At 43.1% G+C, this 23,885-nt stretch overlaps 1 protein-coding gene across 23 annotated transcripts in view; it reads right to left on the bottom strand.

Moving 5' to 3' along the window:
• The window catches only part of LOC102936124 (BTG3 associated nuclear protein), a 420,839-nt gene that overhangs the window by 67,280 nt on the left and 329,674 nt on the right, over nucleotides 1-23,885 (bottom strand). For 18 of the 23 annotated variants that reach the window (XM_037877649.2, XM_037877637.2, XM_037877645.2 and 15 more), the window contains 2 exons: nucleotides 11,644-11,709; nucleotides 3,146-3,225 (listed from right to left, as the gene is read on the bottom strand). The gene's annotated coding sequence lies outside the window, so the exon portion shown is untranslated. Of the gene's footprint in view, nucleotides 1-3,142; nucleotides 3,226-11,643; nucleotides 11,710-23,885 lie in introns of all 23 variants that reach the window. The other 5 variants (XM_037877636.2, XM_037877623.2, XM_037877635.2 and 2 more) reach the window with 2 other exon arrangements.

Here is a 23,885-nt window from a genome sequence, read left to right as displayed (position 1 = left end):
GCATTCACTTGGGCTACCGCAAAAACCAATTATGATGCTAATAAAAAAAGGGATGAATAATTTATTATAAATTGTACACAAACTCTTGTCTTCTAACATTCTGGAGGGAAGGCTGAGCTGACTGCGTGCATATGCAATTATGCTCATATGAAACAGCCCCCCTCCAGCGTATGTTTGATGTGGCCACTGGATCTGAAAATGTTTGTAACTGCTTATAATTTTATTTTATTCTTTTCAACATTTTTTTAGGGAATGCAATTAAAATGGAAGCATAAACCTGCTGTCTATTCACACTGCACAGTATGTTCAAGATTAGAAACACTGGACTGTCTTAACCTAGTTCTTCCCTCTTAATCAGTGCAGGGCACATAAGTATTGTCAATTACACTTTAAGATAAATAGAACACACTTAAATAGTTGCAGATCCTCTCCTGCAACAGACCTAATTCATCCCTAGTATAATTCCACTGACAAATTTGGCCCATTGTCTACCAAGATAACATCTAAACTGGGAGGGGTTGCAAGTGCTTTGGAGGATAGGATTAAAATTCAAAATGATCAGGACAAATTGGAGAAATGGTCTGAAGTAAACAGGATGAAATTCAATAAGGACAAATGCAAAGTACTCCATTCAGGAAGGAACAATCAGTTGCATGCATACAAAATGGGAAATGACTGCCTCGGAAGAAGTACTGTAGAATGGTACCTGGAGGTTATAGCGGATCACAAGCTAAACATGAGTCAGCAGTGTAACACTGCTGGAGAAGGAAAAAAAAACCCAACATCATTCTGAGTGTATTTGCAGGAGTGTTGTAAGCAAGACACAACAGGTAATTCTTCCCCGCTGATTAAGCCTCAACTGGAGTACTGTGTCCAGTTCTGGGCACCACATTTCAGGAAGGATGTGGACAAATTGGAGAAAGTCCAGAAAAGAGCAACAAAAAGGATTAATGGTTTAGAAAACATGACTATGAGGGAAGATTGAAAAAAATGCATTTATTTAGTCTGGAGAAGAGAAGATTGAGAGGGCACATATCAACCGTTTTCAGGTACATAAAAGGTTGTTACAAGGAGGAAGGAGAAAAAAAAATGTTCTTGTTAACCTCTGAGGATAGGACAAGAAGCAAAGGGCATAAATTGCAGCAAGGGTGGTTTAGGTTGGACGTTAGGAAAAACTTCCTAACTGTCAGGGTGGTTAAGCACTGGAATAAATTGCCTAGGGAGGTTGTGGAATCTATGTCACTGGAGATTTTTAAGAGCAGGTTGGATAAAGACGGGTCAGGGATGGTGTAAATCATACTTAGCCCTGCCCTCAGTGCAGGGGACTGGACTAGATGACCTCCTGAGGTCCCTTCCAGGCCTATGATTCTATGATCCACTGCTTGTAATGTTACCCTTGTTGTAAGACCACTGGCATTAGAATGGTGATCAAATCTTATGCGTCAGGGCATAAACCAATTATTTGCAGGTATCAGGGAGGGATCTCTTCCTCTCAGGTACAGCACTGGACAGTTGGTTAAGTGCACTGCCACGCGGTTGTGAGGAGGGGCTCATTTTCCTCTACAGTCTTCGGTAATGGCCATTGCCAAAGGAAGAATACTGGATTTCTGGCCTTAAAATCTATGAAGAAACCATTGTGGCAACTTTCTAGTCCAGCCTCCTGCATAACCCAGGCCAGATCGTTTCTTCCAGTAATTCCTGCATCAGTCCCATGGCTGGTGGTTGAGCTCGAGTCGGGTTTTTGTTGCTGTTGTTTAAAAATAAGATCAGCCTTGATTTAAAGACTTCAAGTGATGGAGATGCCACCGCATTGCTTGGTAATATGTCCCGATGGTTAATTACCCTCCCTTTTGAAGATCCACGCTTTATTGCTAGCCAGAATGTATCTAGTTTCAGCTTCCAGCCCGTGGATCTTATGATGCCTTTGTTCGCTATATCAGAGAGCCCTCTGCTCTCAGAAATTTTCTTGCCACAGAGATACTTACAGAGGAAGATTAAGTTATCTCAATAAACTGAACAGACTGAGCCTCCCGTGTCTCAACGGTCTGGTTTGTTAAAGCAAATCCTCAGTATTTGTTCAGTGGAAATCAGCGCCCTAGGCCCCAGTTTGATGCACATAGGAAGGGATTTGCTGCATCAGGACCTTCGGGAATGGTGTGGTGTAAATCACAGAGAATAGGCAAAGCTCTTTAAAATGAGTTACTGAAGAGTTCCAAGATGGCACAGATCAGTTTCACAACCTTGCTCCCCTGGGAGACATTACAGAGAATTACATCCTCCCAAAACCTAAGTAATGAGGCTATCTGGTTATTATTAAGGATTATGGATCATTGTACTATATATTGCACTGTATTAAGCATCCCACTGCCTTGAGATATCACCACAAAGTATCTACCCCACCAAACCCCCAAGTCTCAGTCCACTCTTTGTACCCTCTTTTTTTAAACGCCACCTCCTTGAAGCAATTGATAACTTGGTCCTGTCAGACCGGAACCAAGACAGGTTTCACCTATTTATTAAATGCAGGTTCCCCCCACCCCAAGACAAATCAAAGGTCAATGCCAGTCACAAAGTAAATTGAACAGCCACAATAAAAAAAGAGGAGGAACAAGAAAATTTTTTTTTTTTAAAGACAGATTTTGGGGACAAATGGGTTGCTCAAGGGAATGGGAATGGGGAGATGCAGGAGAAAGAAAAAGGAAATTCACTGCTGGCCAGCTGGAATGCGCTGCATGCTACTAGTGAGTCAACTGGCACGAGGGTGATGTGTAACTTGATGTGTAACGTCGCCACGTGGTTTCATTCTAGTTCTTCGCGAACACACAGCATCCTTATGACAAAAGCCACCCACTCCATCGTAGGGCTTGCAAGCAGGCTCAGGAGCTAGGTCTGAGTTGTCAGAGCCCAGAGATTATCAACTAGACTGAACCAATACGGGGGGGGGGGGGGGGGAAGACATTTGCTCCAAAACAAAAGAGGCACAACTCAGTATTTGAATCCTAACAAATTAACTAGGGGCAGGGACACATGAGAAGCTCTATTTTAATAAAGCAGAAGTGTCTGGTTTTGATTTCACAGATGTTAGAAATGTATGCATGCAATCTGGAATTAAACTGAACTAATCTAAACCGTATATACAAACCACCATTTGGACTGCCTCTGCAAGCCTCGGAGTCAATTCACAGCTCATTTTTCCAGTTAAAGTTCAACAAGCTTCAAATAAACCTTAGAGGGGGAAAGGATTTTGTTAGTGTCTAATGTAATTTACTATAAAATAAGTCCTCACATGAACTGCAATAAAATTCAATTTATCATAATTTGTAAAATGTAATTTTTTTCTTAGTAATTAAAACGATATTGCAGTGAAGTGTCTCTAGTCTGTGTGTCCGCTCATTTGTTGAAAGCTGATTATGTTAATATGGCATTGCCTTTACTGCATTTAAACACAAAAACTATGTCCTATGGGACATTAAATTTCTTCATTTAATCCACAAGAGACAGGAAACACAGAGAAATGAGCATCCATCCAGCAGCCACTGCCACATACCAGCAAAATCAACATTCAAAAGAACAGGCCCAAAATATTTTTCCATCACTTTAAACTCCTGGTTTATTATAGCCACCCCTTTTCAAGCCCCTTTAGTCAATGTGTCTTTCCTCTTGTACGTGCTTCCACACTGGATATTCATAGCTGATCACGAGGGCTAGGTTTTGCACACTAGTTTGTTGTGACAAAGAGGAAGGACAGCTCTGTGGTTAGGATGCTAGCCTGGAACTGAGGAGAGCCAGGTTCAGTTCCCTGCTCTGCAACAGATTTCCTGTCTGACCTTGGGCAAGTTACTTAGTCTCTTTGTATCTCAGCTCTCCCCTCTGTATCGCAGCGGTGTGTGAGGCACTCAGACACATTATAGGAATAAATACCAGAGATAAACTCTTTGCCCCAGCAGTTAGCCTACATTCAGAGTGTTGCTGGGTTGTTTTCACTTAGAGAACACATTTTTCACATGAGTCTGATATTTGCTTGGTGCAATCCTGTTTATTTGCAAAGAATGAACACAACTTCCCATTTCCCTGAGCACAGCAGGGACAAACAGCAGCAGGCAGTTTCGTTGCTCACAATTCCAAGACAACCTTTCCAGCCAGCACTCTGCCCAAAAGAATTACTCGCTTGGCTTTCTCTCAGGGCCATGCTACCAGTGCTTCTATGGCTTTCTCCTTACTTTTCTGGCTGTTTGCTGCTTCTGACACACAGCTGTAATCCTATCAATGGCCCAGCCCCTGTATTTGCAATCAGTTCCCAGAAAAACCCTTCTTATTCTCCTTGAGTTAGTTCTTCCTCAGGCCTTCCATGTAGCCAGTGCTTTGGGTGGTGGCTCCATAGTTTCTGCTATCTTATTCCATAAAAGGAGCTTAATTGCTTCTCCTACTTAGCTAGAGTCAAGGGTAGCTAGCATTCCCATCAGCTTCAGAGAGGTCTGTGATTGTCCGTACATCAAAGACACACTTAATAACAGCTGCCAACACCTTCCAACATAACAAGCTAGATCAGGAGCCCTCGTTTGTGCCAACAGATCTATTATAGGTAAAATGGGAGTGAACAAAGAGAACATAGTCACTTACAGTGATGGCCCCAGTCCTGCAATGAGATCACTATAGGCAGATCCTTGCTCCTGCAGAGCTCCATTGGGACTCAGCATGGGTATGGAGGTTCACCCATGTGAACTAGGCCTGAAGCTAGATACAATTCTCGTTAATTTACACCTTTCTTGGGTTGAACTCAGCACATTCTCTCTGGACATCAATCTCAGCAACTGAAGTAAACTCAAAGGGAACCAGTCCGCTTATTATAATCCCCCATCCAAAGGCATCACCCTTCCCAAAAAATCAGGCAAATTGCACCACACTCTGTAAAATGCCCAAGTCAATGTTTATTTTACTTTACATACATTCTTCCAACACATAGAAGCTTAAATAAATCCAGCCAGATACATATGGCCTTAATGCATTCCAAAAACACAGGAATCCTCTCTCCTCCTTTCGTAGCAGTCAATCTTGGATGGGGTCAGCAAAACAAGATTATTCTCATGGCAGGTATCTGAGTCCTACTCCTTGAGTAATTATTTCCAACTATGTTCACAAAGGAAAGCCCACCCAGTAGACTATACCTTCATGGCACTGCACAACAATCTAACACTGATGTACGTACACTGCACTGAGGCATAACCAAAGCACACCCAACTCTGACACAATTTGCCCAAAATGAACTGATGTATAGGAACTTTCATAATGTGATGAGCCAAAGTCCACTCTGATATTTCTAATCCGTGTGTGTTGGCATTTTTTAAAAATAAAGATAGGTAGCATTTTATTCCAAATAGTGCTACAAAGCTCAACTATCCTTCCAGTCTACTTGTTAATTTATAGCCAGTGATGGAGATACCAAAGCCAAGTTTGAGTCAGACAAGCATCCAGAAATTTGCTCTTCGCTAGTTATAAAATCAGCAAACTCATAAAATAGCTGATCTTCACTGGAATCCTGGAATAAATTACTGTACATCTTTACAATTCAGTGCTGAAATTGTCACAGATTAGAGGCTGGTTGGTTACTTTTCCAAAGCTTCTCCCAACTATATTCCTTCCAACCAGCACACAGTGGAATATTTCTGATGTTTCATACTGACTGGGAAGATCATCCATTTTACTTAGCAGAAGATAAAAAGAGGACGTGAAAGACACATGTACATAGGTTATTTGGTTGGGTTGTTTTGTTTTTTAAGAATAACGGCTAAGAGTCTTTGTTATGCAAATATGAAATAATGGCTCAACAGCAATTTCAGTGCCAGGGAAAGCTTAGAAAATATGTGTCTGTTTAGGATATGTCTACACTGCAATTAAACACCCCCGGCTGGCCTGAGTCAACTGACTGGGCTCACGGGGCTTGGGCTGAAGGGCTGTTTAATTGTGGTGTAGACATTTGGGCTCGGGCTGGACCCCAAGCTCTAGGACCCCTGCCCCGCTTGTGGGGTCCCAGAGCCCAGGCTCTAGCCAAATGTCTACACTGCAATTAAAACAGCCCCTTAGCCAGAGTCAGTGACTGGGGCCAGCCACGGGTTTTTAACTGCAGTGGAGACAGACCCTTAGTTGCAGACCCCATTGCTGCAGTATATGAGCATTTTGTACATTAATGCATTTATCTTTAAATTCCCTTGCAAGGTGAGAAGCGTTATCCCCATTTTACTGATGGGGAACTGGGGCACAAACAGATTAAATGATTTGCCCGGGGTCCCACGGGGAGCCTGTGACAAAACAAGGAATTCAACCAAGATCTCCTGATTACCAGTCCAGTGCCTTAACCACAAGACCCTCCTTATTCCATGATATATTTAAACACAGTGCTATTTACCATTACTGCAATGCAACATATAGTTACAAGAAGAAGTCAGCAATATAAAATATACTAGTTTATTTCTTAAATATCTTTTCCATTGTGGATCAAATAGCTGGCATTAGTCTCAAACTGCCTTCTTTCTCCTTCTTATCCTTTCCTTTCACTGTAAACACCACGGGTTGCACCTTCACCACAGCCTGTTGCCATGGAAATGAGGATATGCCATCCAGAACCATTATTAGATGGTCAGATACAGGAAGAAATGTAAGACCTTTATTAAACATGTACTTTGATGGACTAAAGATAATGCATGAAATATATTCAAGGAACAACCATGAAAAAGAGGAAATTTTTAAAAAAGCCAGTGTTTTCTATTGAAAATATTTGGCTTCTTTCCATTTGCACTGTGAAAACTTTGATGAGAGAGGCCATTTCCAGACACTGTCAGCAAAACTGAGGTTTATGAGGATGAGTAGCATTATATCTATAGATCTGGAAATAATTGAGATTTCATATGAGATAATCTCCAAAGACTTACATATCAATAGGCGAGACTACCAAGGGTTAATATAACTAGAGGTAGGCAAATGGTGACTCTCCTTATCAAACTAAATGTTCCTCTGTTCCAAAGCTCTACAAATTACATGCATCCCCTCTATAATATACCCAGCTGTAATCCCCAAACAAGGCACCTATCCTGAGCCACGCAGTATAGCTGCTGGGGTTTTAACAGACAGAATCTGTTTGTATTTCAACATTGGGGCACAAATTTAGATACTTTCACATACTATATAAAGTGATTATGCTTTATTAACGACTGGGAAAAAGCTTAAAGCAGCACGTGGTTCATAGTAACAAGTCTGTCTTGTTTACAAAGACAGTTGCTGACTTTCCAAAACTGCTTCTACCACAGAAAAGGATTCTATTATCTCTAATCATCATCTCTTGTCTGGACACCAGAGGGCAGTGTGCTGTAGCAGAGGGGATAACACACACAAATGAATCATGCACTACAAGGGAAAATACTTGTGCTAGCCCCAAATAATTAGACCTTCTCTGGATAAACTAATTGTGTTGCTAGAATCAGAGCTGCCAATTAATTCAGCATTTTCATATCTTAAACAATTCTCCACTCCAGTGATCCCAATTCCCAGTCTTATTTCCATTTGCAGAGTCAGACCATTTATTTCACCACAATAATCAATATTATCATTTTCAAGATTACTGCACTGCAGCTGACTTGCATTTAGACATAAAATGAACTCTGCATTACAACCAATATTTTGCTAGAGGAATCAGCCGTGCAGAAACCAATGGTTATACATGTGGTGCTGAGAATTTCAAAAGGTTCAGAGATTTGATTCTGTCTGGATAAGAAACCTAACATTTGAATACTTATTTGACTCTTAACCAAACTGATCTAAGCCTCTCTCGTCAAATTCAACACTGATATAAATGTTACAAATCAGGGGCCTTGGAATGATACCAGGGATGAATTTGTAAACTGGACAGAAAAAAGGTATCAGTAATAAGTAGCATAGTTCGTCCTGATTTAACATCCAGTGTGTGTGAAAAATTAGTGCTGAAGGAGTGGAAGGGATGTAGCAAGAAAAACAACTAACGGGAAGGTGTAATGCAAAGCAGGGACACACAGAGAGAAAATAAATATAGGGCCAGATTATGATCTGAGTCGCAACAATCTAAATTCTACTTAACTGCACTGAGTTGAGTAGTAACTTTTGATTTTTCCTAGCAAAACTAACATCAGACTTGGTTCCCAAAAGGTACATGCTCCTGCTGGCTGCTTTACCTGTGACGCACTCCATCTGCCACAGCGTGTAAACTGCACGTTTTGCACCCCCACTTTAGCTCACCCAATCATCATGAATTGGAAAACTTTTTTTTAAACCTGTCAAGTCCCAATTTCAGGCTCCTGTGTTTCTCTAGCTACACGTGTTGACAGCAGCTGCCTGCCTTACCCTGCCCTAGATTTTTGTGATGGGGAAGCAGAGCCATAGACCAAAGCCCTGAAATGTAAGTAAAAGAGGAAATGATTCCCCACTCATTTGCTTTAACAGAAATTTACCTACAAAAATGGAATGCTACTGTGGTTGTTACAAACACAAACTAGTCGCTACAAGTCTCTGTTATTCATGGCAGCCAGTTACTCACCTGAGCCACATACTGTCATTTCTTTCGCAGCCATGGTGATCAAAGCTTACTCAGTTTGGAGTCTCCCTGACTTTTTCTGTTTGCTAGTTGCCCACAAACATTCGTAAACATTCAACACATCTATCTGGTGAGTTCTAAGAAGAGCCTTCCAAAATGGTCGTGCAAGCACTTTGAATGTAAATCCTCTTGTGAATATTTATTTGCACAAGTACACTCTGTGTTTTTGATTTCCCATGAATGTTCCTGCTATGCAAACTTGTTCATCTGAATCGATTGGGGAACAAGCACAGAAAAGGGAGTCGCCCATACCAGGAAAGCAGATCAGCAGTTTCTATGTGGAAGAATATTCACTAAGCGTGACATTGACTCTTATGCAAATGGATGGCTCAGTGCTTGTGCACCACATATGTCCCACATTAAAGAGACACATAGCTCTTATGCTGGCCCTCTGCAAAGGGGCGAATTTTACCCAGATGATTGTTTCTTGTTGCTGTATGCTTGCAGCTCTACTTATTTCTATGTTAGCGGAGTTATAAATAATGTACAGTAAAAACAACACCAGGAAGGGGCACATGAAAACTATCACATGCGTAGGTGAAGTACTTCAGTATGGCTTAACTGCACAATCAGAACTTCCCATGCCTCCCAGGGTCTCTGCGGTCACTTGAGAACGTGATCCAGCCCCCACTTTAACGGGATGAAAGGAGACTGAGGACTGGGATGACAAAAATCAACAAGATTTCAAATACTTTAGAAATGTTGGATTTCTCGAGACACGGGCAGGGCTTTTCCTCTTCCACACATTTGATCTATGATACGCAGCATCTGGGAAGTCTATGGGGCTCTGCACGGGCACAAGACACCATCCCTGCAGCTTGCAAGAAGTGGACCAAAATGAGCAGACAGGGACTGAGGGAGTTATATGGCCCTGTAACAGGGCACACTCCATCGCCACCCTCTGATGCCCCAGACACCTCTCAGACTCTCCAGCAAGTGGGAATGTAAATACACACACATGAAACATAGGTGCTGGAACTAGGGGTGCTCCCGCACCCCTTGGCTTGAAGTGGTTCCCATCCTATCCAGGGTTTACAGTTTGGTTCCATGGCTCTCAGCACCCCCACTTCACACATTGCTCCAGCGCTCCTGACATGAAATTGCCATCACCTGCACCAATACAGTGTTGTGTAGCAAAGGTATTTACAGTGTTTCCTGTCCTTTAGCCCTTTCCCACATGGCCAGAGAGAAACGGAGGTCCCCCTTCCTTGGGATCTCTGCGCACACTGTGCTCTGGTAACCCAGGTCCACTCTCCCCCACTGCCTTCCTGTTTCTTCTTTTATACCCCTTAGCTGATGCTAATTGGTTCATCAGCCCCCGAGCCTAATCAGCTAATTAGCTGCATATCCCCAGTCAGCCTGCTCCAGGGGAACCGACTGGTGCCTAGTCGACAGGAGTGCTGGCTCCCCTGTTAGGGCATATGACAGTGCTAGAAGCTAACAAGAAGATTCTAAGGACACCCTTGTTAATAAGGAAATAAGGATTCCTTTCTGTGGCCTGTCCCACATTCATCGCGTCTCGCTGACACTGAATGAATCAATTAACACTGTCGTTCTTACTCTCCGGGATGGATGGAGGGGGCACTTGATATGCTCCGAGGCCACACCCCTTTGGCATTTTCCATGATGACAATCTAGCTCTCAACTGCACACACCGTGCCGCTTTTTTCCATTGCAGAGAAAGTTACTTTGTCCCTGCTCCATTCCGCGACACTGCAGGTGTATAGTCAGCACCATTCAAGGGCAGTCAATTATTAGCACTATGGTACAGAGAGCAGAGCACTGAGCAGGGAACAGGAGGGCCTGGTTCAGACACTGACCTACCGTGTGATCTCCTGTAATGCACTTCACCTCTGTGCCACAATTTCCCCATCTGAAAAGGGGGTTAACTATACTCACCTTCTTTTGCAAAGTGCTTTGAGGCCTGTAGATGAAATACTATATGAGAGCTGAAGAATGAAACACTGTATCGCTGACTAAAATTATTTTAAAACTAGCATTTATCAGTCAATATCACAAAGGAAAATAAAAAGAGCAATTTCTACTGCAACGATTAAAAAGCTACTCCACGGTAATTTTACTCTGAATCATGACCATGAGAGGGTCTATCAGGCCTTCCTGCCCCCTGGTGGAGGCATTGGTGCCCCCGACACCCTCTGCTCAAAGAAAACCCACTCAGACCAGATTGCCAACAAGACAGTCCTCCAGGGGCATAGAAGGGCCTTGAGGAAACATTGACCAATCAAGAGCCAGCAGGCCAGTTAAGAAGGCTCGCCTGCATCTCTCCAGGAGCAGAGCTGGGGAAGAATGGAACAGAGAAGTTCATCAGTGCTAGCACAGAACCCCAAGGCTAGGTCAGGGCCTTGCCTCCAAACACTACAAGAAAGTGTTTGCATTTGAGATTTTGTTTCTTTATGCAAAGGCTCAGACAGCCAAATCATGAGTTGCTAGTCTCTCAACAACTGAATAACAAAATGACGCCGAGCTGATGGCATAGGGTCAGGGTGGCCAAAACTTACAGAGTAAGGTGGGGATGCCTGCAGTACCACATTTGGTCCCATAGGGTGAGGATTACAGAGCAACCCCACCTGCCACAATGACAAATTGGAACAAACTATTTAATAATAAAAGGGTTCCTGCTTAATGAACACAATAAAAAGCAAAATATAACACAAATAGGTTTGGCTGATGTGTCTCTTTAATATACTAATAGGGTTTGTAGAATAATTGAATTCCTGCAATTGTCAGCTAGGAAGACAGATACACTGGCCACTTTATTGCAAATAAAGAATTGGGATCAAACCAATGGGCTCCATTCACCTCTCTCACACCACAAACACAATGTCCATAGGATGCCAAAGTCACAATTCCAAAGTCAATAGGACTCCTTCCATTGATTGGATGGGCATTGGATCAGGTTCGAGGCCAGGAGTAATGCTGCTGAATTTGATGCAGATACACTGGGCTAAGTGAAAGCAGAATCAGGCCTGGCATTTTAATGTAAATAAAATGAAAGAAATAAATACCTGGTTCAGGACTTCTGGAGAAGACTTCATTCAGGATGGAATCGGTGCTTGGAATCAATAGGCCACCTAAGACAGGAAAACAAAAAAAAAAGTGTGGGGGGGGGAATAATTAAAAATAAAAAGTGACCAGCCCCGCTCTGCCAAACAACTTTCCATTGAACCACTTGTGATCAATGTTACCCAGTTTTCAATAACATGTTGAATTATTCTTTAAATCAGGGAATCTGTTTCATAATGTGAAAAACAAAAAATCAAAAAACTATTTTTATAACAATTTGAAATACTCAATTGCCCTCCCCCCGCCCCCAATCTATGTTTTAAAACAAAAGTATGTATGTATTAAAGTGAGCAGCCTATTTGGAGTAAAATCCAAAGCTTTCTAAAAACTTTGCTTAAATATCAAACATTTTAATACTAATAAAAGTTTGGTTAATGTATAGATTTATTTATATCTCAAGTTATATCTATCTATACGTATAATAGATGGATCTCTTTTCAGGAACTTTTACCCCACTTTTATGATGCCTCTGCTCCTTCTGTGTCCTGCTGAAGCGATGGAACCACAAGAAAGGCTGTTTCCATTTTATTTTTTAACATGGCCAACATCAGAAAATATCAGGAATATTGCAAGAGGAGTTGAAAGAAACATCCGGAACGTCGGGGGCTTGAGTTTCATTTACAGTAAGGCCCCTCTCCATATTCTGGATGTGTAAGTGGGCGTAACTGTAATTTGCTCCTGGTTTTCCAGAATAGCCCCAGCAATACAAAGGGGCTGTAGCGTACCCGAGAAGGAAGGTCTGGATTCGTAACCCAAATGAACGTCTCACATTTTGTGTATTCCCCCACTGCTATTTTCATGTCTTTGTAAATAGTTCTTCGGGCCATCAGTTTCTCCCTGCTGGTCCCTAGCACCAAACGAAAGGCCCTGCATCTATCATGGGGGATGCCCTAATGTATCAATGTTTAGCAAGCCCAGTGTAGCCAACTCATGATTTTATCATGAATCTCACAATATTCAATACTTGTGGCACCTTAGAGACTAACAAATTTATTTGAGCACAAGCTTTCGTGAGCTACAGCTCACTTCATTGGATGCATCTGACAATATTCAATGTGTTTCATAAATCCTGAGTGTCCGGAGGCATGTGATTAGGTGGAAATCTCAGCTTTATGAAAATAAATAAGTTTCCAAGGCTCATGGCTGCAGAGAAAAGCCTGCAAACATGAACCAAGGGCACCTCTAAAGACTCAGAAGCCAAATAAAATAACCAAAAAAAACTCCCCCACAAAAATTTATTTGTTTAAAAAAAAAAAAAAACCTCATGATTTTTAGCTCCTGATTCGTGATTTTTACGTGGCTGTGGTTGGCAATACTGCAAATCCTTTTGACTCATGACATGCGCCAGGGGAATCCCTGTGTGTCACTCCCCCTCTGGGAGTGCTTCTGAAAACATGAGATGCCAGGTTTTGTGAAATGCCTGGAAAAGAACATGGCTTCCCATTCATTATGGCCATCAGAGAGATTTGTCAGTGTATCTATGGAAAGAAAAGGTAATTGCACAATAAAGAACATGAAACCTCCTCTTAAAATATGGGAAATGTTTTTGAAATTGTGCAAAGAATTTTTAAAGATAAATATTTATGAGTTCTGATGAACTGCATTACCGTGTTAATGAAATCAAGACTTAAGAAATGTGCTTGAACTGTTCTTTATCCAAGACGAATAAGACTTCAATGAAAATCTTACTATTCAAAGAGGCAATTTATACAATGTTCTGATGGCAGAGAGATTGTGCATGGTGGTGAATCACATACAGATACATGGAGCTTTGAGTAACCCTTTGCTCTGCTGTGTGGAAAAAAGCTAACAAAATCACGTTGACTATTTCAGCTCTAGTTTTCCAGTCCTAACAGCACCACATGTACTACAATAGGGTGCATTCTTATTAACTGTATACATGAGCAGATGGCACCTGGTCTCAGGTTAACTTTAGCTCAGTTTTCCCTCTTCTAGGTGCCCAAGGGAAGGAATATTTGTCAGCTGCGTAAGACATAGATGTGGAGGAGACACAAAGGCTGTAGAACACTGGGCTGGGGAAATTCCATTACTCCTTGTCTCAGGAACCTCCCTCCTGATTGCCTGTGTTTTGCTTCTCTTGAACCAGTCCAACAGCTCGCAATGACAAATACAGTATCAAACTCAAGGACGGAGAGGCTAGAAGCACTGGGAAGCTTAATTCCTTAATGTTCCAATAAAAGCACTTTGAGATTTACAGATGGAAGATGCTGTAAGTGCAAAACAGCATCAAGTCCAATTTCCAGACAGTTGTTCCGGTAGGTTCCAGGGCCAGGACTCTTCCCTAGACACCATGAGTGTCCCACCCAGTAAAAGATATTCCAGAAATTCAATATAAATGTCCTTTGGATTAAATTTCACTCCCCTAGTACAAATAAAACAGATAGGAAGCGGCTGCCTATGACTGTTACGATCTTATTCTAAAACACCTGCACTTCAAAGAGACTACAACAGAAAATCTGCTCATCCCAAGAAAACACTTGTCTTATTCTTACACACAGCACCCCATCTGCAGAATCTTTTAGCACCATCTGACAAACTGATACCCTTCATTAATAGATGCCCATCCATTCTTAAAATGGTTGATAAACTCTTCGCTGCTGACCGCCTAACATCCTGCAATGATCAGCTAGTACGATAAAAACTGCCTGGTAGCAAATTTGAACACAAATGGCTTTTTGGGATGTGGGTGGGACCTCGACAGACTGCACAGCTTCGAAATCCATTTCGCTAACAGACAGAACCTCGCTAGAGTCAAACCTCCACCCAAGCAACTGAAGCAAGATTTTGGTCAGCAGCTATTCACAGGAACGGATATATTATTCAGTGGCGCTACCAAAGCAGGTTTTGACGAATGGGGTGTTTTATACAGAAACTGGAAGCCGCTGCCTTTCGCAAACCCAATACTTCTTCGAAGATCAAAGAACCAAAAAAACCCATCATGCTTCGAAAGGTCTTTAAAAGTATGTGGGAAAACAAGGCTGTCTTCACCCTTATAAAAAAAGAAATGTTGCAGTGTATAGTATGCATTAAAGCATTGTAAAAGGAGGTCAGCAGAGAGAAGTGACGTGACTGGCCTAAGGCTACAAATCAGGTCAGCGACAGAGCCAAAACAGCACCCAAATGTCTGTAATCCCACAACCCTGCTCTACTCACTGAGCCACACTGCCTGCCACACTTGACATTCCAGAATTGTTAACAACCAAGCGTCAATGCTACTGCATCACTCCCGCCTGCCGCTGGTTTCCAAGGGCCAAAACTGCAGTTATAGATTAAAAAAAAAAAAAAAAAATACGATCATGTTTTGTTCCAGTTTTGGGTAGGGATTTGTTTTCATGTAACCAGATCCCCATAAAACCTTTGTGCCAATGGAAAGTCCAGGTTAGGTAGGGAAGTCAAGGATTGGTTTACTTAGGAAGGAGATCCCACCACACTAGCAGTAGACACAGAAGGAGAGCTGGCTGGGAAATATTTGACTTCATCGTTTTTCATCGAACGTTGATGCATCAAAACCAAAACAGTGGCAGTCTCAATCTGTTTCCCAACTCGAAAAAGAGTTGAGGAAAAAGTTTTGAAATTGTCAAAATGAAACATGTTTGAAATGAAAAATTCCTATTTTCCAGTTCAAAATGACTGCTTCAAAATTTAACCGAGTTAGACTGCAACAAAGGTTTTAAAAAGGTCAAAAATCCAAACAAAGCATTCTGAAATTCTCTCAACAGGCCAGGCAACTGGGAAGGTGATGTGGCCAGCTAGGGTTTGAGCCAATTAAGCACATCCCAGCTGCAGCCTCTGCCAGTGACTCTCCCACGGAGCCCCCAGTGGAAATTAAAGCTGCTCTCTCCCATCAAAACCCACAGATATGCCCAGGCAGCGGTACATTTCACCTGTGTCTGATCATCCTCCCGATATCCCAGGAAGCCCTTGATACTCGTATTTCTAGCAATGGGAATCCAAGAATCAACATCACCCCTTTCTCTAAAGTATGTTTGGCGTGTTTAATCCAGGGATATATGAAAAAAATTACACTGCCAAGAGTATTGTCTCTGCCGAAAGCTAAAAACTAGCTGATTGCCATGGTTATTGTGAGATGTTTGTGTGAGGAATATTTTAATAGATATGCAAAACATGGAATATTATGTTCCAAAACTGCTGGAGATGAAGCAACCTGTTGGAGATGAAGTCACCGGACGCAGGTGGGATCTCTGCTAACTCATTCAAGAGTGAGATCAATCAAAATCTTTCAACCCAGCCCAGCCCTGGGTTTACAGTCTGGACCAGGTGCAGGCCTGAGCTTTTATAAAGACAAGAGAACCCCGAGAAATGATTCTGAATAGGGGACCCTCAAGGCTGAGCTGAAGTTAATCAAACAGTTTGATTATGAAAACAGCCAAAAAGCCTGGAACTGTATAAGAGGAAAAGGAAAGGCACAGGATGTTATCCATTACAGAGGAGAAACTCTGCTAGTCAGTGTCTCATGAAAAGCGGATCCCAGTTTCTGGACTGGACAAGCACTGTATGGCCTGAATGAAATATATTAGCCAGGAACGTAACTTGTTAATAAGTATAGGCTATAGATTGAGTTTTATGTTTTTCTTTTACCTGTAACCTTCTGTTTCCTAACCTTTTTACTGGCTTTTATTTGAATCTTTTTCTCAAGCTTTGTTAAACAAACTTCCATTTGGGTTTCCTATAAGCTTGTCTGAGTGCCTTGTGTTGAACTGAGGTGAAGCGAGTAAACTGGATACACTGTTTCCACAGAGACCTCAGATCAGTGCATGTTATGGGTGTCCAGAAGAAAAAGAACTGGGCACTCAACTGTAACGAGATGAGGTCTACACAGGGAAAGACCAGCGCATGCAGAGCTGGGAGTGGAGCGCTTGTGTTGCTTTCAGCTGGTTGCTTTCCGAGAATCTCCTCTGATGGGCACAGACTAGACTCCCTCAGGCTACAAGGAGGTGGGATAAATTCCCCCCAGACACCTCCGGTAAACCTGAAAAGTGTCAAAGAGGTTGGTACTGGGAACACCACCTGCCACCCCCAATAGGTGAACCTCTGAAAGCAGCCCTGTGGTGACAAAAGCATTTGGGACACAGCCCAGGGTGGCTCTGCCTAGCTGCATGGCCTTTTAAATCATGGACACAGGCAGACAAAGAAAAGTCACACTATGGTGACATTTTTACCACCGTGACAAACCTACAGCCCTTGCCATCACCTCTCTTAGGATGCAATCACGTGATTCTCCCATTCTCAGACTGAGCCCTGGGCCGCAGCCCCTTGTAATTAACCACGGTTACCTCAACAGGTCTGACTTGAGAACAAAGGAACAGTCATACTGGGTCAGACCAAAGGTCCACCTAGCCCAGTATCCTGTCTTCCAACAGCGGCCAATGCCAGGTGCTAGAGGGCATGAACAGAACAGGTAATCATCAAGTGATCCATTCCCTGTCCCTCATTCCCAGCTTCTGGCAAACAGAGGCTAGGGACACCATCCCAGCCCAACCTGGGTATTAGCCACTGATGGACCTACCCTCCATGAATTTATCTAGCTCTTTTTTGAACCCTGTTATAGTCTTGGCCTTCACAACAACCTATGGCAATGAGTTCCACAGGTTGACAGCGCTTTGTGTGAAGAAATACTTCCTTTTGTTTGTTTTAAACCTGCTGCCTGTGACCCCTAGTTCTTGTGTTATGTAAAGGAGTAAACAACACTTCCTTATTTACTTTCTCCATATCAGTCACGTTTACAGACTTATCTCCAGCACCTGTAGCTCTGTTTTCTCCTGGAGCAGTGACAGAGGTAAGCAGTGGCCAGGCACCTCCTTAAAGGAAATGTTATTTATTTAGAACAAAAGAGTTTCTGAGAAGACAAATCTTAAAAACAATAATAACTATCTGTATGCATGCCTGCCAGCTCCGTCAAACACCCTCTTTTATGCCTACGGACATAAAAGTAGGCACCAAATTTACCAAAAAAAACCTGATTTTTTCACACACCTGCTCCAACTTTGTTTCCAACAGTTTTCACCTTAGTGCTTCTTGTGGCATCAGAATATGACAAAGAAAACATTTACCCAAGGGTAGCAACCAGTGCTCACCTGCTACAATATATCTGAAGGACAAAAAACTCCCAGATGAGAACACCACTCAACAGCCCGGCAGAGATCTCTGCCTATTTGAATGCAGATCATTAAGCAGTTAAATCTGATTTCCTGTGTTTTGCAGGGACTTTTCTATTTTTCCCATTTGCATCAATTTTATGTCCACATTTTTGTTTTTATTATACATTTCACCCCACCTCCCCCGCCCAGTATCCTTTCCAGAGATCGTAATCTCCCTGTATTAGCTAATTATCTCAAAAGTCAAACAAAGAGCATTTCTAGGCTTCACCATTGCATGTGAAGGGTGCATCACTTTAAATTAACAACTTGAAATTAACAAGCTAGTAAAACTTAGTATGACCTGGCCTTACAGAAAACAATGATCCGCTTTTCTTTTTTGTTGTTGCTAGCATGGTAAAGGAGTAGCGAACAGAGAGACATTTAAGTATCAAATGTTCCATTTCAATTCTCATCTCTAAGAAAAAACTCCTTTCCTAAAAGGGCGCTTCTTAGAGCCAAGTTTTTACTGAATGGTCAACAGCACAATTACATGTGAACTAGGCTGCCCACAAAAGCTCAATCTTCATACAAACTGCTGCACCTTTTGCAGCAGAAAAGCCTTTGTGGCGAGTATCAGGGAAAAAGTCTATTAAAATCCCATTTCAACAGAATCATTTTGTGACTTCTCAGCGGCAGAGTCCATTAAAATGACATTCTGATACTTCCATCTCACCGTCGAGATTGCATTCCTAGGTCGTTATGGAAAATGGATGCTAATATGTTACAATTGGACCTTAATCTTATCAAATTTGGTCTGCACATTTCTTTCATGCTCTTTAATGTGAAGCCGAATGAAAGCAAGCCGTTTAGACTCTGGACACACTGCAGACGTACAATGTACACTGTAGTGGGACAGTTGCCTCACACCAGGAAGAGGAAGGGTTAAAGCAGGCCAGAGGGAGCCTGCGTAGAACCCTCCAATTAGAGGAGGGCTCACTAAGCGAGCCAATCTGGAGGTGGTTTGTTGCAGCAGCCAGTCAGGGCCAGCAGGGGCCATATATAAAGGGCTGCTCAACAGAGCAGAGGGCAGTCTCTCCCTGGCCTGCTGTGCCCAGAAGAGGACGCTGTGGTCCGGGGAGCGACGTGGGTCCCAGAGTGGTGGGGACAGCCAAACAGGAGTAACGGCGAGAGAGACACCACCGGAGGAGGGAGCCCTGCGGAAGGGCTTGAGCTAATCCCAGAATGGCCAGCAGGAGGCGCCACGGCGGTGAGTCTCGCACCGCTACACCAAAAGAATGTTTGGGAGGTAAAGTCTCGCCACTGTCTGTGCTCTACAGAGTCTCCCTCTTAGGGCCAGGCGGGATTTTCTCCTGTACGTTATGGGTTCAGGTTCCGGAAATCAAGCGTCTCAGAATAAATGCACTGTGCTACTGAGGTTTTTAACGTCTATTCTCACAGCCAGCCCAAACCCTCTAACACACAGGCTCAGACATTCTACTCTTGTTCCCTCTACTTCCCTTGTTCCCTTTTAATAATACTCTCCACTTCTACCCACTTCCCCCCAGTCATCTCTAAGTACGTTAGAATTTACTGATTTAGGCTGCCCAGTGCCTGGGAGGTACATATGATTGTTCCCACTTTATGGATGGGGAAACTGAAGCTCAGACTGGGGAAACAATTTACTTTCACAGTCAATGGTAGAGCGAGGAGCAGGACTGAGGGGTGAGATCCTGGCCCTACTGACACCAGTGGAAGTTTGGCTGTTCATTTCCACAGAGGCAGAAACTCACTTGAGCTCTCTGAGTACCCAACCCTGTGCATCAGCTCTGAGACCATCCTTCTCCCTGGGCACCATCCTCAAAGATGGGGATTTTGTTTTCTCTAGAGAGTCTGAGTTTAAGGCCCGATCATCTAGTCTGACCTCCTGCATATGACCAGCCAGCACCTGCGCCCAGCGCCTGCACACTAAACCCAACAACGGAAACAAGACCAAAGTAAATGAGAGCGTACCCGGAAGTGAATGTTGTTCTGAAGGAAACACGTGCCCTCTAGTTATCAAATTGGTATGGGTTTAGTGAAAAATTCATATAAGAACCGCCATACTGGGTCAGACCAAAGGTCCATCTAGCTCAGTATCCTGTCTTCCAACAGGGGCCAGTGCCAGGTGCCCCAGCGGGAATGAACAGAACAGGTAATCGTCAAGTGATCCATCCCGTCACCCATTCCTGGCTTCTGGCAAACAGAGGCTAGGGACACCATTACAGCGGCTGCTGCTAGGGATACAATAACACATTGAAAAAGGCCCAATCTTTCTTATACTCTGAGGAAACTTTAGAGAAAGGGGAACTTGAGACATGATACCACAGGCAGCTTGAATGTGTGCATGGTTTGAGGTAGCTAGGGAGAGCTTTGCCATGGTTTCCTATGAAAAAACAATTGCTTCCACTTGCCGTGTTAGTGTTCTCCAGCTGCTAGACTGCACAAGATCAGGGAGCTAGCATCCTGTACTTTTAAAAGGAAACACTGAAGGATTGGGAAATAACTGCATCAGGTGACTTTAATTAAGCAAGACTTTGATGGATTAAAATTGACACCAGCTACTTTGCAGAAAACCATAAGGAAGGTTTGCAAAGATGCCCTGGGGCCAACAGAGGAACCTTAAACAGAAAGAACTTTGGGGCAGGTTTTTAAAGGTATTTAGGTGCCTAAAGATGCATCTAGATGCCAGTTAGGATTTTCAGAAGTGCCTAACTCCCATGGGGAGCCCTTATTCCAGTTAGGCGTGTGGCTTCCACTTTGGTGTGTGGTTGTATTGTCTGAAAATTAAGGATCCCTATAAGAATGTACAACTGTAAAAGGTCAGCCTAGAGCACTTTTACTGCTTTGAGATGGACAGCCCGAAATAATTCATTAAACTATTCATTTATAACTGATCAAGGGGTTTCACTTCAGTGCAGTCAGAGACAAGGGCAGCTACGAAAACCGGCGTGGAAGCTGGAGCCATGCTAATAAAAAGAGTGAATTCATAAAATACTTACCTCTTCTGGGATCTGTTCCAAACCCCATTAAAAATTAATGGGACCCTTTCCATTCGCTTGGATGGGGTTCGGATGATGCCCATAGAGCACTTATCAGCCATAGACCTCACAGATTTTACAAAAAGAGAGATGGTCATTTCAGTCCCATTTTGTAGATGGGGAACCTGAGGCACTGACAGCTGATGTGACTTGTCTAAGGTCACACAGCAGATCATTGACAGAACTGAGAAGAAAACTCAGACTTCCTAGCTCCCAGTCCAGTGCCTTATCTCATGGATCACGCTGTCTCCCAACCACAAGAGAGAGAATGGGAAACAGGAGTGGGCGAGTCAACCAAGTTTCACACATGTGACACAGATAGTGTGTTTTGTTCAGTATCCACCTGTCTTCACTGGGAGCAATAGTGGGTTTGGTGGTATTTTTGTTTTGTTTTATTGCTATACAAAATGGACAACTGTTAGTGAAAGAAAGCGGACCCTCTCCAGAGCGACACCGAAGAAGCAGAAGGTAAGTGTGGTACATAGCAGAGACATTACATAATTATTTAAGTTTAAGAAAGCTGTTGTCCTAAATCAGATTTACAGGGACACAAGATTGGGAAAACAAAAAGAGAATAAATATCGGCATCTGGCAATGATAAAACTTGGAGGCTCACCAAGTCCACCTGCCAACATTTGAAAGCTAAAGAGAGACATGTGGGGAGAAAAATACAGACACCTTTAAACAGCATCAAAACACATAGGATTCGGAGAGTTTCTTGCAGGAACAGAGTGGAAAAATTATAACTATTTTGCTAATAAAGTAGGGAATATTCCTCTGAAATAGGGTCACAATTGGCTATGTGATGAGAATTCACAGCTCCAGGGCCAAAGGATTGGCACCAAACAGTGCTTTCAGACAATAGCTAATGGAGAAATTGGAGAAGTTTAGCAAATCTAAAAGTTACTCAATTTGGATGCAATAACCTGGGAAGCGTCCAGCAAGATAGTGTTCCTTAAATAAACAGAAGATTAAAAAATACACACATACACCAGGTTTCAGAGTAGCAGCCGGGATAGTCTGTATCCACAAAAACAAAAGGAGTACTTGAGCATATGCTCAAATAAATTTGTTAGTCTCTAAGGCGCCACAAGTACTCCTTTTCTTTTTACACATACACCAGTAAATTGCAGACCAGTTAGCTAAATATCAGACAAGGGTATGGACTAAGCATAGGAGTGGAAGCCAAGGTCTATAGATGTCAAATCCCACTCTCAGAAGGACTCTTCACATGACCTTCAGTAGATCCTTTACCCTCTCGCCTTAGCTCCCCCATAGGGCACATCTGTAAAATGGGGGGTAATAAATACCCCCATAGCCTTCAATATCTTGCTAGGCTCAGAGGTTTATTTTACTGCCTACATAAAGAGTCAGGGGTTCTTGTGGGCTGTTAAACAATTGCCATGCTACACCCCAGAGCGGGCTGCAATGTTCTCTGTAAACGTCTTTGGTGTCAAAAAGTTGAGTTACATAGCTGGGAATATGTCCGAAGTTCCATGCTGCAGGTTAATGTAAGAAGTGCCAGGCCACAAAATAGATGGTAAATTTGCTTTTTGAGTTAGGAGTTAGCCCCCAAGTGGCTTGAACAGTTGGTCAGCCTGCTGGCACCAATACAAGACATCCCAGAAGGCCCATCCAGCCCAGATGTGTCTCATTTATATGTGCTAGGGAGTTATTAACTGTGAGAAACAAGATCACCGTCTCAGCTAGCCTCAGTGGCACCAGCATGCCAGCTTGCGCAGAATCCCTTCCCTCCGGAGCAGCACACAGCCCAGCTCTTGCAGTCAGCCAAGCACACCGCCAAGAGGAGAAAGCCAGGCACTACTCTGTCACCTCCATTCAGCTCTTGTGCTCTTAACTGACCCCAGCAGATTCCCTCACTGACTAGCTCTCCCAGGGAGAGGTGACTTGCTCCCATTGCTAGGCCTGGATTTCAGAGCTTCTGAGCATGCACACTTTCCATTGGGAGAGATTCCATATGCAGCCCTATACTCTGCTCTGGCAACACATGGGGACCAGGAAGATGCCTCAGGGGGCTGGAGAGAGTTTCTGCTGGTGCAGATGCTGCGTGGGCATGGGGTACATGTTGCTACCGAGGTTCCAGGCTGTGATGCAGCCTCCAGCCAGCCCTCAGGAGGCTGCCATAAATTAGACCAACACCGAGCAGTGGGTTAATTTATGCCACAGATTGCACTGCCCTCTGGAGCAGGCCAGAATCGAGACAGTACAAAACCACATCTGGTCATCCTCCCCTGGCTGCATCACTCAGAATCAGGTCCTTAATATTAGAAGGTAAGTTACAGATCAGATAGAAAAAGACTTCATCATAATATCCGGGAGCCCACAGCAAAATATCATTAATCTGGAGTTAAGGGGGTGGGAATGGTGGGGTTGGGGGAGGCATGGGAAGCAATCAGTTAAGAAAAAAAATTAAAGAATGTGATAGTTCCCTCCCCCAGATGCTAGAGTTTCTCCAAATTCAAAGTTAAGTTTCTATCGGGGGAGTCCCTGTACACACAGGACAAAAAAGAGTTGAATCAAAGGCTGCTCTATACAATACAATAACATTTTTACTGTGGGTTGCATGCCTGACATCCCAAGGCACCATATGAAACAAGCAAGGCCTAGTACAAGAGTGTAGATGTCATGTATAGTGCATGAAACCTCAAGGATAAGCCCAACAGCATATTTATGAAGAAATACATTATGTTGCTGCTGCTCTGCACATTAAAGGGACAACGGGAACCTTGTGAAAGACATTCTGTTTTGAACACAGCAGAGTCAGGACCTCAGATCTGAAAGTCAAGACTCTGGGCCTGAACCTGTCAACAGTGTTGGTTCTAGGACAGAGCCAAAACCATAAAAAAGGGCTAGACTTTATCAAATTCAGCCAGAAATCTCAAGAGAAGAGCTGAGCCCTCGATATTTCCATCATTCAAGCTGGTAGAAAAGGGAGGTGCCATTTAAGAACAGCCATACTGGGTCAGA

This window comes from Chelonia mydas, chromosome 12 (assembly GCF_015237465.2).
Source record: "Chelonia mydas isolate rCheMyd1 chromosome 12, rCheMyd1.pri.v2, whole genome shotgun sequence".
Classification (NCBI taxonomy): Eukaryota; Metazoa; Chordata; order Testudines; family Cheloniidae; genus Chelonia; species Chelonia mydas.
Note: the sequence above shows the minus strand (reverse complement) of the source record. Positions and strands in the feature narration are given on the sequence as shown.